The sequence below is a fragment of the Cicer arietinum genome, chromosome 3 (assembly GCF_000331145.2).
Source record: "Cicer arietinum cultivar CDC Frontier isolate Library 1 chromosome 3, Cicar.CDCFrontier_v2.0, whole genome shotgun sequence".
In the NCBI taxonomy this organism is placed as follows: domain Eukaryota; kingdom Viridiplantae; phylum Streptophyta; class Magnoliopsida; order Fabales; family Fabaceae; genus Cicer; species Cicer arietinum.
The window spans coordinates 24,632,448-24,647,596 of NC_021162.2; the positions used below are offsets into that span (position 1 = coordinate 24,632,448).

Genomic DNA, 15,149 nt, shown 5'->3' on the forward strand with positions numbered 1-15,149 from the left:
ATATATATATATATATATATATATATATATATATATATATATATATATATATTATGATTTAGTAATTAATATAAAATATTGTTGTTATATTTATTTATTTTATAATTTTGAATATTCTCTAATGATATATTATTATATTGTGAGTATTTTGAAAAATAAGTATAATTGTAGTGATTAATTTGAATATGGGAGTTTGAGTTGTTAATAATATGTATTTTTTTAAAAGTCAATTATTTTCATTACTCTAATATATCAAGTATTAGTTTCAATATATTAGTAATTATATTGTATTAAAAAAAAAAAGAGGTAAAAAAATAACTTGGGTAGTTGTTAGTTTTATTAAAAATAAATAAATAAAAATTAAAATGTATTTCATGGGTAAAGCCCAAGTAAAACCTAATTAAAGAATAAAACAGAAAAAAATAGAGAGAGAGCAAGTTACACGGCAACGACTTCCAAGAAGAATTGGAGGAAAAATAGAAGAAAATTGATATCGGCGGTCAATAATTGTCTTAGAAAACTTTCTCCGTTTCCGTCGAAATTTCAGTATGTTGTTTTATACATTTAGTTAGTCAATTAAACATACTTTTCCAGATTTTTAACAACCCCAATTTCTCTCTAAAATATCCGACTTCTCTGTTTGTAGAATTCATTATTTTGCACCGTTCTTCTTCACCGTAAGTCTGATTTGAGTGAAACCAACGCCAAAACGATCGTGCGAAGAGTGGTTATATTATCCCTTGATTAGTTTTCTAATTTATGGTAAGTTTACTTGACCGATTTTGGAAATTTAATTTTTAAAGTGTATTCTCATAATTTATTTTCGACGTTTACCCATAAATTGTCGAGTTAGATCGATTGAAGGACAAAGAGTCAAAGAACAAAGGCTTTTTGCTAATGAAATCATATTCGTGTGTGAAAGCGTCAAAATAAGGTAAGGGGTGAGAGAGCGTTTGAATTCATGAGTGTAATATATTGTGAGATGAACGGGAAAACCGTATTTCCCAACGATTCATCCGGGGCTCGCTACGTATGGCAGTAGCCCTTTGAGGGATAAATTAATTAATGTGAAAATATGGAAATTGTGAGATTAAAATATAGAATAGAAATATTTGTAGGGTGTTGATTGATTTAATTTCGTTAAATGTGTGGCATTTGGTATTATTGTGATATTTGATTTAATTTCTTTAAATGTGTGGTGTGTGATATTATTGTGATAGTGGCTGTTGAACTAATTTTATGCATATGTTTGATTAGATGAGTTTAAATGATGTTATAATAAAAATAGATGTGTTGTGATAATTATATGTAATGATGATAATGTATGATTAATAATGGTGATGTGATAAATTTGTGATGAATATATGTGTTGTTGTATGATTGATGATAGTGATTCTATAAATTGTGATGAGTTTATGTGATGATGATGATGATGTGTGATTAATTATAGTGATGTTATAAATTGTGATGAGAATATTGTGATTTCAATTTGTGTCTGAGATGACGGTATTAATGGAGTATCATATACCAACGAGGGGAGAAAATAAATATTGTGAATTTGTGAAGTGGAGATTATTTTGTCATCATATAGGTAGGGCCTGACAAGCCTAGTGATTCCGGGGAAGTACAACTGAATGAGCCTGATCGTGGCGGTCTGCTGTCGAGCCTTAAGGCAAGATTGTTAGACCTTGGAGGTATTCGGGTGGGGAATTCCTAGGTGACTTGGAGGTAGCACTCCAAATGTCGGGAGCTACCACGCAACACACGTTTACCTCGACTGTCACGTATATGTGTCTCGGGTTGAGTTGAGGGGATCTATGAGGACAGGGCCAATTTGAATTGTCCGTCCACCGGGATGGTGGCATAGTATCAAGCCTCCTAACCAAGTACTTCAGAGTTAGAATGGTACCACATTGTGAAGTAGAGTCTAAGCTCATGCATAGCATTGCATTTACTTGTGATTGTTTTGTGGTGATTGATGTGTTTCAAAAGTAATAATAATTACTCTTAGATGATTTGATGCATATTATAATGAGATGATTATCTTACTTGAGTGAATTTGATGTTATAATATGATACTATTTACTTAAATATTTTGATATATCATAATGTGATTATGATACGGTCTATTATGATTGTTGCGTGTTCTTCTGATGTGGTTTATTGATGATTAATTGCGCGTTCATCTTATTTATATTATACTATCAACATGATTTCAAAACTCACATCCTTCGTTGTTTGTGTTTGACTGGCTTGGCCCTGCGATTGCGAAATCGCAGTCATTACAGGTTAATGAGTCTCGAAGTTCAAGTTTGGGAGAAACCCCGCTCTGATAGGTGATACTGGGAATTAAGAGTTGTAATGTATATTTTACTTATTTTATTACAAATGATTTTTATATGAAAACTTAGTACGAGTAAGTCTTGGGAATGAAATCAAGAAATTCTAGTTAAATCAAGTTCATTGATATTCCACTGTTTTAATTGAGGAACAAAGTTGAATTGTTACATGTGTATTTAGAGAAACGTGATATCCTAAATTAGATATTAAAGTTTTTATTCTCTTTAACAGATTTTCTTTATCCACTACAAGTTTTCTTTAAATAATTTAGTATATAATATTATAAATGTTATTTTGGGATTTAGGGTGTCACAATTCCGGGGAAGTACAACTGAATGAGGGTGGCATAGTATCAAGCCTCCTAACCAAGCACTTCATAGTTAGAATGGTACCACCTTGTGAAGTAGAATATTAGTTCATGCATTGCATTGCATTTTCTTGTGATTGTTTTGTTGTGATTAATAGGTATCGTGTGTGATAATTATTTCTCTTAGATGATTTGACGTTATAGTGAAATGCATTGATTTTAATTGAGTGGTTTTAAATTTGTAATGTGATGTTTTTCCTTGAAGAATGTTTGTGTTATGATACAATGTATTATGATTGTTTGCGTGTTCTGCTTACTTATATTATACTATTAACATGATTTCAAAACTCACCTCTTTCGTTGTTTGTGTTTGTCTGGTTTGGCCCTACGTTTGTGAAATCGCAGTTATTACAAGTTAATGAGTTTTGAAGTTCAAATTTGGGAGAAACCTCTCTCTTATGAGTGATATCGGGAATTTAGAGTTGTAATTTATATTTTAGTTATGTAATTACAAATGACTTTTTATATGAAAACCCTAGTACTAGTAAGTTTTTGGAATTAAAACAAAAATGTATAGTTAAATCAAGTTCGGTGAGATTAAATTGTTTTAATTGAGTAATAAAATTTGAATTGTTCAAATTGTACTTTGAGAAACGTGATATCCTAAATTAGTTACAAAACTTTTTATTTCCTTGTAAATAAATTTTCTTTATCCGCTGCGAAATTTACTTAAAAAAATCTAATATAAATTATTATATATGTCATTTGGGGGTTTAGAGTGTCACAATGTGTATACATAGTATATGATATCTCGGACGATGTGTCTGAATATGTGTGGTGCCTTTTTAACTTATTTGCTATCCCCTTGAACTATTTTTGTTGCAACTAGTTTACAAAAATTCTACTTTAATGAGGAATTTTGTCTTAAACTTATTTGCTATCCCCTGGAAGATGTTGTCAGGAGAATTTAAGAGAAGAAATTATGATAAAATATCTTTTTTTTAAACTCTTTCATGCACGAGGGAAACAAACATTTATATATCGGAGTACGACCATAAAGTATGTAATGTTTGGCAAATGATTTTTCTAGTTAGGATTAAAACTTAGGTTTATCTTGAACAATTTTTCCTCAAAAATATTTCACTAGCCACTCATAGATGATGAGGTGTATATTTAATACAACTTAAAAAGCATTAAAAAAAATTACGAATAGTACAAAAAACTGTAGATTTTTCTTTTCTTTACTCTTATGATTTTTCATTTGCTTTTCAACGAAAAGGGTGTTGTCGGTAAATAATCTAAAAGGAGCTCAAATATGCTTATTTACATCCCATAGTTCGGGTAGTGAAGGACCCACCATCACAAAGCGAATTCATTATTGCTTTGTAATTATACACTAGTTAGGAATCAAACTCGGGTCCCTACATTAATATGCAGTTATGTACCACTAGACCACTAGTGTAAGTTTTATTAGATTTCTCTAGTTTTATTTATTTAAAATGCCAATGAATATTGAGCGATTACGTTTATTGATATTTCGGTGTTTTGCAATATTTGTTTCCTGCAAGTATCTCTATAAACTTTTAATTTTTAAGGATATGATGTTTACCACCTACATTGATTTAATTAAAATACCTAATGTGTATAGATAGTATATGGTGTCTCGGAGGATGTATTTGAATATGTGTGAAACATTTTTAACTTATTTACTATCCCCTTGAACTATTTTTGTTCCAACTAGTTTACAAGAATTTTCCTTTATGGAGGAATTTGGTCTTAATATTACTGTTTGATTATTTCTGAAAACTCTTTTTTGGCAACAAATTAGTGGAAGATGTTGTCACGAGAATTTAAGTGAAGAAATTAAGATAGGGTATCTTTTTTTTTTTTTTTAACTCCTTGAGGCAAGATGGAAACGAACATTTATATATCGGAGTTCGACCATAAAGTATGCAATGTTTGGCCAATGGTTTTTCTAGTTTGGATTAAAACTAAGGTTTATCAAGAACAATTCGTCCTCAACAATATTTCACTGGCCACTCATAGTTGATGAGGTGTATATTCAAAACAACTTAAAAAGCATTAAAAAAAATTACGAATAGTTCAAAAAAAATGTAGATTTTCCTTTTCTTTACACCTATGATTTTTCATTTGCTTTTCATCAAAAAAGGGTGTTGTCAGTAACAGTCATATCACATTGTAAGTGGTTAATGTCTACTCGATAGAAAAAATCATAATCTATATTGAATGTCTTGTTTGAGTTGGTCTCTTAATTTCGTTTATTAAACAATCTAAAAGGAGCTCAAATACGCTTATTTACATCCCATAGTTCGGGTTGTGATGGACCCACCATCACAAGCGAATTCATCATTGCTTTGTAATTGTACACTAGTTAAGAATTGAACTCGGGTCTCTACATTAATATGCAGTTTTGTACCACTAGACCACTAGCGTTTGTTTTATTTGATTTCTCTAGTTTTATTTATTTAAAATGCCAATGAATATTGAGCGATTACGTTTATTGATATTTTGGTGTTTTGCAAGATTTGTTTCATGCAAGTATCTCTATAAATTTTTACTTTATAAGGATATGATGTTTACCATCTTCATTGAATTAATTTAAATACCTAATGTGTGTAACACCCCAAATTTTATAATAAATATATTCTTCATGAAATAGGATTTTAGATAATTAATTTGGTGTTAAAATTGTTTTGGAATATATGTGTATAAATCTTGTGATTAACTTTCGTTATATGAGTGATTTCTATGATATGCTAATTTTGTATATATTTGACTAAATAAGGGATATAAATAATAAATATTATATTTTATTATTTTATATATTTTTCTATAAATAATAGTATTTTAGTGTAAATTTTTTAAAGAATAAGATTTTAGGCGACTCTATATGTATACCTGTGTTTGTAGTTAATGTTATTTTGTCGTATGTTTGACTGATTTTAAGTGTGCACATAAATGGACCAATTCCTTGCTGTTTTGAAACGACCTCAACTTCTATCTTACACAAAATGGACCAATGAATCGATTTTTGGCATCAATTTTAACTATTGTGGCTCAGTTTAATCAGAAACAGTTGCATTTCTTTCCTTGGGCGAGCTGTTTTTGGCCGATTCCGATCACCACATTGGTCGTCCCGAAAAACTGGTATCGCTTTTGGATTCCTCTCGTCGAAACCTTCAAGAAGCACTACTCATTTGTATTTTTTGGTGAAGATGACGTTTGACCATTCTGACACTCTAACAAGTCCGTGAGACTTTTTCTGCAATTTTTCTCATTGTTTTGACTCCAATATTGTTCTTAAAATTATTATTAATTATTTAACTCTTGTTGTTGAAAATTTCCATTGATTTCTGTGTTTGAGAAAGCTGGGAAAACTTTATTTCCCAATTATTCATAAGGGGCTTGCTAGTGTTGATTGATTTAATTTCATTAAATGCGTGGTATTTGATATTATTGTGATATTTGATTTCAAACGAATTTAATGCATATGTTTGATTAGACGAATTTATCTGATGTGATGATAAAAGGAGCTCAAATACGCTTATTTACATCCCATAGTTCGGGTTGTGATGGACCCACCATCACAAGCGAATTCATCATTGCTTTGTAATTGTACACTAGTTAGGAATTGAACTCGGGTCTCTACATTAATATGCAGTTTTGTACCACTAGACCACTAGTTTTGTTTTATTTGATTTCTTTAGTTTTATTTATTTAAAATGCCAATGAAAATTGAGCGATTACGTTTATTAATATTTTGGTGTTTTGCAAGATTTGTTTCCTGCAAGTATCTCTATAAATTTTTACTTTATAAGGATATGATGTTTACCATCTTCATTGAATTAATTTAAATACCTAATGTGTGTAACACCCCAAATTTTATAATAAATATATTCTTCATGAAATAGGATTTTAGATAATTAATTTGGTGTTAAAATTGTTTTAGAATATATGTGTATAAATCTTGTGACTAACTTTCGTTATATGAGTGATTTCTATGATATGCTAATTTTGTATATATTTGACTAAATAAGGGATATAAATAATAAATATTATATTTTATTATTTTATATATTTTTCTATAAATAATAGTATTTTAGTGTAAATTTTTTAAAGAATAAGATTTTAGGCGACTCTATATGTATACCTGTGTTTGTAGTTAATGTTATTTTGTCGTATGTTTGACTGATTTTAAGTGTGCACATAAATGGACCAATTCCTTGCTGTTTTGAAACGACCTCAACTTCTATCTTACACAAAATGGACCAATGAATCGATTTTTGGCATCAATTTTAACTATTGTGGCTCAGTTTAATCAGAAACAGTTGCATTTCTTTCCTTGGGCGAGCTGTTTTTGGCCGATTCCGATCACCACATTGGTCGTCCCGAAAAACTGGTATCGCTTTTGGATTCCTCTCGTCGAAACCTTCAAGAAGCACTACTCATTTGTATTTTTTGGTGAAGATGACGTTTGACCATTCTGACACTCTAACAAGTCCGTGAGACTTTTTCTGCAATTTTTCTCATTGTTTTGACTCCAATATTGTTCTTAAAATTATTATTAATTATTTAACTCTTGTTGTTGAAAATTTCCATTGATTTAATTTCATTAAATACGTGGTATTTGATAAGGAGCTCAAATACGCTTATTTACATCCCATAGTTCGGGTTGTGATGGACCCACCATCACAAGCGAATTCATCATTGCTTTGTAATTGTACACTAGTTAGGAATTGAACTCGGGTCTCTACATTAATATGCAGTTTTGTACCACTAGACCACTAGTTTTGTTTTATTTGATTTCTTTAGTTTTATTTATTTAAAATGCCAATGAAAATTGAGCGATTACGTTTATTAATATTTTGGTGTTTTGCAAGATTTGTTTCCTGCAAGTATCTCTATAAATTTTTACTTTATAAGGATATGATGTTTACCATCTTCATTGAGTTAATTTAAATACCTAATGTGTGTAACACCCCAAATTTTATAATAAATATATTCTTCATGAAATAGGATTTTAGATAATTAATTTGGTGTTAAAATTGTTTTAGAATATATGTGTATAATGTGACACCCTAAACCCCAAAATAACATTTATAATAATATATACTAATTTATATGAAAAAAACTTGCGGCGGATAAAAAAAATGTTATAGAGAATAAAAACTTTAATATCTAATTTAGGATATCACGTTTCTCTAAATACACATGTAACAATTCAACTTTGTTCCTCAATTAAAATAGTATGATATCAATGAACTTGATTTGACTAGAATTTCTTGATTTAATTCCCAAGACTTACTCATACTAAGTTTTCATGTATAAAATCATTTGTAATAACATAAGTAAAATACGCATTATAACTTTTAATTCCCAGAATCACTTATCAGAGCGGGGTTTCATCCAAACTTGAACTTCGAGACTCATTAACTTGTAATAACTGGGATTTTGCAAACGCAGGGCCAAGCCAGTCAAACACAATTAATCATCAATAAACCGTATCATTACACAAACATTCTTCAAGGAAAAACATCACATTATATAGTCAAAATCAAAGAAAATCCATACACTTCACTGTAACATCAAATCATCGCATAAATTATTATCACACATAATACATATTAATCACCACAAAACAATCACAAGAAAATGCAATGCTATGCATGAGCTTAGATTCTATTTCATAATGTGGTACCATTCTAACTCTGAAGTACTTGGTTAGGAGGCTTGATACTATGCCACCATCCCGGTGGACGGACAATTCAAACTGGCCCTGTCCTCATAGATCCCCTCAACTCAACCCGAGATGTAACGCCCCGTTTTTCAAAGCGAGGGTGTATTTTTTTTTCAAAAGAAATGAAACTGAAACAGAGAAATAAACAAGAAAATGCCTTTGGATAAATAATTGAGTCATTATAATTTACAAGCAGCGGAAAAGTTTCTCCAAATATAAATCCAAAGCATTTACACAACAACAAATGGTACATGGGACCCATTCAAATAAGATGTCAAACTGACAATATTAGTATAAGTACAGTTTTCCAAATCAAAATACTCCAACCCAAAAAGTAGGACGTCTAGTCCCTATACATCAACCTAATCTGATCATCCTACCAAAAACTATACACCCTGAGTGATCTCCACGCGCCCCGTGAGATCCTCCTAACGTAGCTGCAGTCAAGCGTTCCCATCTCCATTCCCGTCCGTAGGGTACGAACCGGTAGGATCGTCCTGACTCTCATCTGAGGGCAAAGCCCAGATTTCCACAATAATTGTAAAGGGTCACCAACCGAAATTAACAGATAACACATAACATTTAAGTTTTAAATGCACAAAATAACCTTTCAACTAAGCATGCACCTTAAAAGGATTTTCCATATGCTAAAAGTTCATATAATGCTTGCCAATTAACAATGAACTCAAAATGAAGTTCTCAAACCATCAAGTAATACATAACTGACCAAAGCATTGATAAATCAATTGAGCAATCGATTATCTAACTCAAAATAAGGACTTTTGCTGAGCCAATCGATTGCCAAATCGATTTGGTCAGTTCTGCTGAGTTTCTGCATGACCAAATCGATTTCTAAGTCGATTTTGTCAGTTCTGATGAGTCCCTGTGTTGCCAAATCGATTTCCAAATCGATTTTGGCAGTTTTGCTGAGTTCCTGCCTCTCTGCCAATCGATTTCCAAATCGATTTCTTAAAAGATTTTGAAAGACATATTTATACAATCGATTGGCAAATCGATTAGGTTAAAATAGTGAACTTCCTGCAACTCATCCAATCGATTGGGAAATCGATTTCCCTGCTTATTCTTCCAAAAATACTTAAACTAATTCAATCACACTCACACATAACTCCAAAACTTAACACTTAGCAAAACCCACACAATCACCACGACGAATTGGTTTTCGAAATAGTTTTACAATCCATCGCACTCACACACGATAATCAATACATAACACTTAGCAATTCCAACACAATTACCACAACAATTCCAATTCAAACCACTCAATCATATACTTGATTCAAACACGACTCGTGTGCCAAGCACCCTAATGCAATGCGTATATGCCAAAATGCATGGACTCGGAATTCCAAACCAAAACCCTCCTCGAAGGGCCGTAAATCATAATTGTACCGCCTATCGCAGGCCAAAGTACCAATTACCGAGGTGCCACCTATCACGGGTCAACACGATTTACTAAAATGCGTAAATCATAAACGTACCACCTATCACGGGTCAGTACAGTTTACCGAGGTGTCACCTATCACGGGTCAACACGATTTACTAAAAGAAAAAGCGGGAATCGTAAATGTACCACCTATCACGGGTCAGTACAGTTACCATGGTGTCACCTATCACGGGTCAACACGATTTACTAAAAGAAAAAGCGGAAATCGTAAATGTACCACCTATCACGGGTCAGTACAGTTACCATGGTGTCACCTATCACGGGTCAACACGATTTACTAAAAGAAAAAGCGGGAATCGTAAACGTACCGCCTATCACAGACCAGTACTGTTTACCGAGGTGCCACCTATCACGGGTCAGCACAATCCACCAAAAATGTAAATCGTAAATGTACCACCTATCACGGGTCAGTACAGTTACCATGGTGTCACCTATCACGGGTCAACACGATTTACTAAAAGAAAAAGCGGGAATCGTAAATGTACCACCTATCACGGGTCAGTACAGTTACCATGGTGTCACCTATCACGGGTCAACACGATTTACTAAAATATAAATCGCAAACGTACAACCTATCACGGGTCCGTACAATTTACCAAGGTGCCACCTATCACGGGTCAGCACAATTCACCAAAAATATAAATCGTAAATGTACCACCTATCACGGGTCAGTACAGTTTACCGAGGTGTCACCTATCACGGGTCAACACAATTTACCAATGAAATGCATGAGCATACACAGACTCCATTCACAACAATCGTTAAGCAAATGCAGATATTAAAAGATTCCCCATTTTTAATACCCATTTAACTTAAACGACTTTCAAACAACATTAATTAAATAAGTCATTAAGAGATTCCCCGTTCTTAATACCGATTTAACTTAATGATTTTCAAAACAAAACGTTAAGCAAACAGTCATATTAAGAGATTCCCCATTCTTAATACTCATTTACCGAAACGATTTTCAAAAACGATAGTTAAGTAACCGAGACATTAAGAGATTCCCCATTCTCAACGCCCAGTTAACTTAAACATTTTCCTCAAATACACATTAAGTAAACCGAGGTATTAAAAGATTCCCCATTTTTAATACCCATTTACTTAAACGACTTTCAAACAACATTAATTAAATAAGTCATTAAGAGATTCCCCGTTCTTAATACCGATTTAACTTAATGATTTTCAAAACAAAACGTTAAGCAAACAGTCATATTAAGAGATTCCCCATTCTTAATACTCATTTACCGAAACGACTTTCAAACAACATTAATTAAATAAGTCATTAAGAGATTCCCCGTTCTTAATACCGATTTAACTTAATGATTTTCAAAACAAAACGTTAAGCAAACAGTCATATTAAGAGATTCCCCATTCTTAATACTCATTTACCGAAACGACTTTCAAACAACATTAATTAAATAAGTCATTAAGAGATTCCCCGTTCTTAATACCGATTTAACTTAATGATTTTCAAAACAAAACGTTAAGCAAACAGTCATATTAAGAGATTCCCCATTCTTAATACTCATTTACCGAAACGACTTTCAAACAACATTAATTAAATAAGTCATTAAGAGATTCCCCGTTCTCAATACCGATTTAACTTAATGATTTTCAAAACAAAACGTTAAGCAAACAGTCATATTAAGAGATTCCCCATTCTTAATACTCATTTACCGAAACGACTTTCAAACAACATTAATTAAATAAGTCATTAAGAGATTCCCCGTTCTCAATACCGATTTAACTTAATGATTTTCAAAACAAAACGTTAAGCAAACAGTCATATTAAGAGATTCCCCATTCTTAATACTCATTTACCGAAACGACTTTCAAACAACATTAATTAAATAAGTCATTAAGAGATTCCCCGTTCTTAATACCGATTTAACTTAATGATTTTCAAAACAAAACGTTAAGCAAACAGTCATATTAAGAGATTCCCCATTCTTAATACTCATTTACCGAAACGACTTTCAAACAACATTAATTAAATAAGTCATTAAGAGATTCCCCGTTCTCAATACCGATTTAACTTAATGATTTTCAAAACAAAACGTTAAGCAAACAGTCATATTAAGAGATTCCCCATTCTTAATACTCATTTACCGAAACGACTTTCAAACAACATTAATTAAATAAGTCATTAAGAGATTCCCCGTTCTCAATACCGATTTAACTTAATGATTTTCAAAACAAAACGTTAAGCAAACAGTCATATTAAGAGATTCCCCATTCTTAATACTCATTTACCGAAACGACTTTCAAACAACATTAATTAAATAAGTCATTAAGAGATTCCCCGTTCTCAATACCGATTTAACTTAATGATTTTCAAAACAAAACGTTAAGCAAACAGTCATATTAAGAGATTCCCCATTCTTAATAAATTATGGGTCTTACACGAGACACATATACGTGACAGTCGAGGTAAACGCGTGTTGCGTGGTAGCTCCCGACATTTGGAGTGCTACCTCCAAGTCACCTAGGAATTCCCCATCCGAATACCTCCAAGGTCTAACAATCTTGCCTTAAGGCTCGACAGCAGACCGCCACGATCAGACTCATTTAGTTGTACTTCCCTGAAATCACTAGGCTTGTCAGGCCCTACTTATATGATGACAAAATAATCTCCACTTCACAAATTCACAATATTTATTTTCTCACCTCGTTGGTATATGATACTCCATTAAAACCGTCATCTCATACACAAATTGAAATCACCATTATTTCATCAACTATGAGGTTAATTCAATATTCTCATCATGGTTTAGAACATCACTATCATCATCATCACATAAACTCATCACAAATTTATAGCATCACTATCATCAATCAAACATTATCATAAATTTATAACATCACAATTAGTAATCGTACATCATCATCATTACATAATATTATCACAACACATCCATCTTTTGTTATCACATCACATAAACTCATTTAATCAGACATATATAAATTTAATTCGACACCCAATATCACAATAATATCAATATCACACATTCAAATAAATTGAATCAATCAACACCGTACAATTATTTCTATTCCATATTTTAATCTCACTGCCGTACGTAGCGAGTCCCGGATGAATCGTTGGGAAATACGATTTTCCCGTTCATCTCACAATATATGAGAAGATACTCTAAAAACTAAATTCGAAATTCAGTCAAGGAAAAATACCATAAATCAGAAAACCAATCAGTGGATAATATAGCCACTTTTAACATGGTCGTTTTGGTGTTGGTTTCACTCAAATAGGACTTACGGTGAAGGAGAACAGTGCAAAATAATGAATTCTACAAACGGACAAGTCGGATATTTTAGAGAGAAATTGGGGTTGTTAAAATTCTGGAAAATTATGTTTAGTGGACTAGTTAAATGAATGAAATAACATACTCAGATTTGGGCGAAAATGGAGAAAGTTTTTTGGACAGTTATCGATCACCGGTGTCAGACGATAGGTTGTTCTTGTGTTTCCACTTTGGTTTCTAAGCTGCCCGTCCAATTCTTTTTTTTTTTTTTTTGTTCTTTTATTTGATTAACAATTAGGGTTCACACATGGTTAAAACTCATTGGTCCCTTTGATTAACAATAATTAATAAAACTAATGTTTTAACATTTTTGACATAATTTAATTACTAAATATTGCTAATATTTCCAAACTAAAATTTTATAAAATAAAGTAATAAATCGTTTAAAATATATTAATAATCAAAACCTTCATATTCAAAATAATCACCCTAATGATACTTTTTTTTCTTCTAATACTCACATTAAAATAATATCATTATTAGAGAATATTCAAAATTATAAAATAAATAAATATAAAATCAACACTTTATATTAAATACTAAATCATACTAAATATATATATATAATCACAATATCATAATAAGTATATAAAAATAAAGAAAATCAAACACAATATTACCACTATCTCAAGATAATTATTTATAAAGTAAATAAATGTTTGACTGATGTTAAGTGTGCACATAATTAAATTTAATTATTTATAAATATATGTTATTTTAATTATTTCTTTAACAAATAATTATCTTGATATATTAGTAATTTTAATATTGATTTTCTTTATTTTTATATAGTAGCAATCATATGAGGATTTTATACTTATTTATTTTGATTTTGTAAGTAATATAAATTGTTGATGTTATATTTATTTATTTTATCATTTCGACTATTTTATAAAGATGATGTATTTTTATGTGATTATTTTGAAAAATGTTATACTAATAATTATATTTATTATTTTGAATATGAGGGTTATAGTTTATCGATGTTAAGGATAAATAATATTATGTTAAAATGAGTATTTTAGAGAAAAGTTTCTAAAAAAGTAAAATAAATTATATATTTATTAAAGGTTTTTACTAATACTAGAAAATGAATTTTGGACCAGACGACTGTTTACACCCCTATTTTCTACTTCTGCATATTAATTTGGATTATTGTTGATTGGACGTTTCCTTTCTACACCTTCGATTTACTCATTACACCCCTATTTCTGCATCAGACTTGACTACTTGTGTTGGGCCTTACAATTTTACTCTTGTACCAGTACATCAGAAATCTGCACCCCTCCTTCTGCAATTAAAAAACTAAAACAATGATTCAAAAAATGAAACATATTCTCATAGAGGTCTAAATGCTCCAAATTGATCACGATTAAATTTTCTTTTGAGTTAACCATCACTTAAAAGTTACAACAAATGGAAGCATATATATATAGATTTTCCAAGTAGAAGATAAGATAAATAATTATTTACTAGAAGATACAATACTTTACCAAACCAAATTGAATCAGGTACTGCAAAACCACTTTCAAGGTTACACATCATTCTAAAAATAAATTTCTAGACTTAAATTATTATTAAAAAATATCACTAAACATTTAGCACCCAAAAATAATTCATTGAGAATTCCAAATTTTTCTTTAAATTATTTTTCAATAATTCAAGTCTAAATAAAAACAACTAAGATAAATCACGTTTCTAAATACAATACAAATAAAATAAATCACGGATATTTTTTAAAATCTAAAAGATTTCTAAACATTCATTCATATTTTAATCATCAAAAACATATTTTTAAATAGTTAATCACTGTAAAAATTATTATTTTCAACTTATATTTTGAAATAAAATTTAAACTATATATATAGATAGATAGGAAATTTTACAATTAATTAACACTTCCAAAATAGTTCCAATTTATTTTCTTATTTTATCAAACTTACAAAAAAAATAATTATA

At 30.7% G+C, this 15,149-nt stretch overlaps 3 pseudogenes; all 3 read right to left on the reverse strand.

The window, feature by feature from the left end:
- Positions 1 to 4,945: 4,945 nt before the first annotated feature.
- On the reverse strand, positions 4,946 to 5,023 carry LOC113784505 (small nucleolar RNA snoR114; annotated as a pseudogene).
- A 1,175-nt stretch (positions 5,024 to 6,198) lies between these two features.
- On the reverse strand, positions 6,199 to 6,276 carry LOC113784506 (small nucleolar RNA snoR114; annotated as a pseudogene).
- A 1,027-nt stretch (positions 6,277 to 7,303) lies between these two features.
- Positions 7,304 to 7,381, reverse strand: LOC113784507 (small nucleolar RNA snoR114; annotated as a pseudogene).
- Positions 7,382 to 15,149: the final 7,768 nt, after the last annotated feature.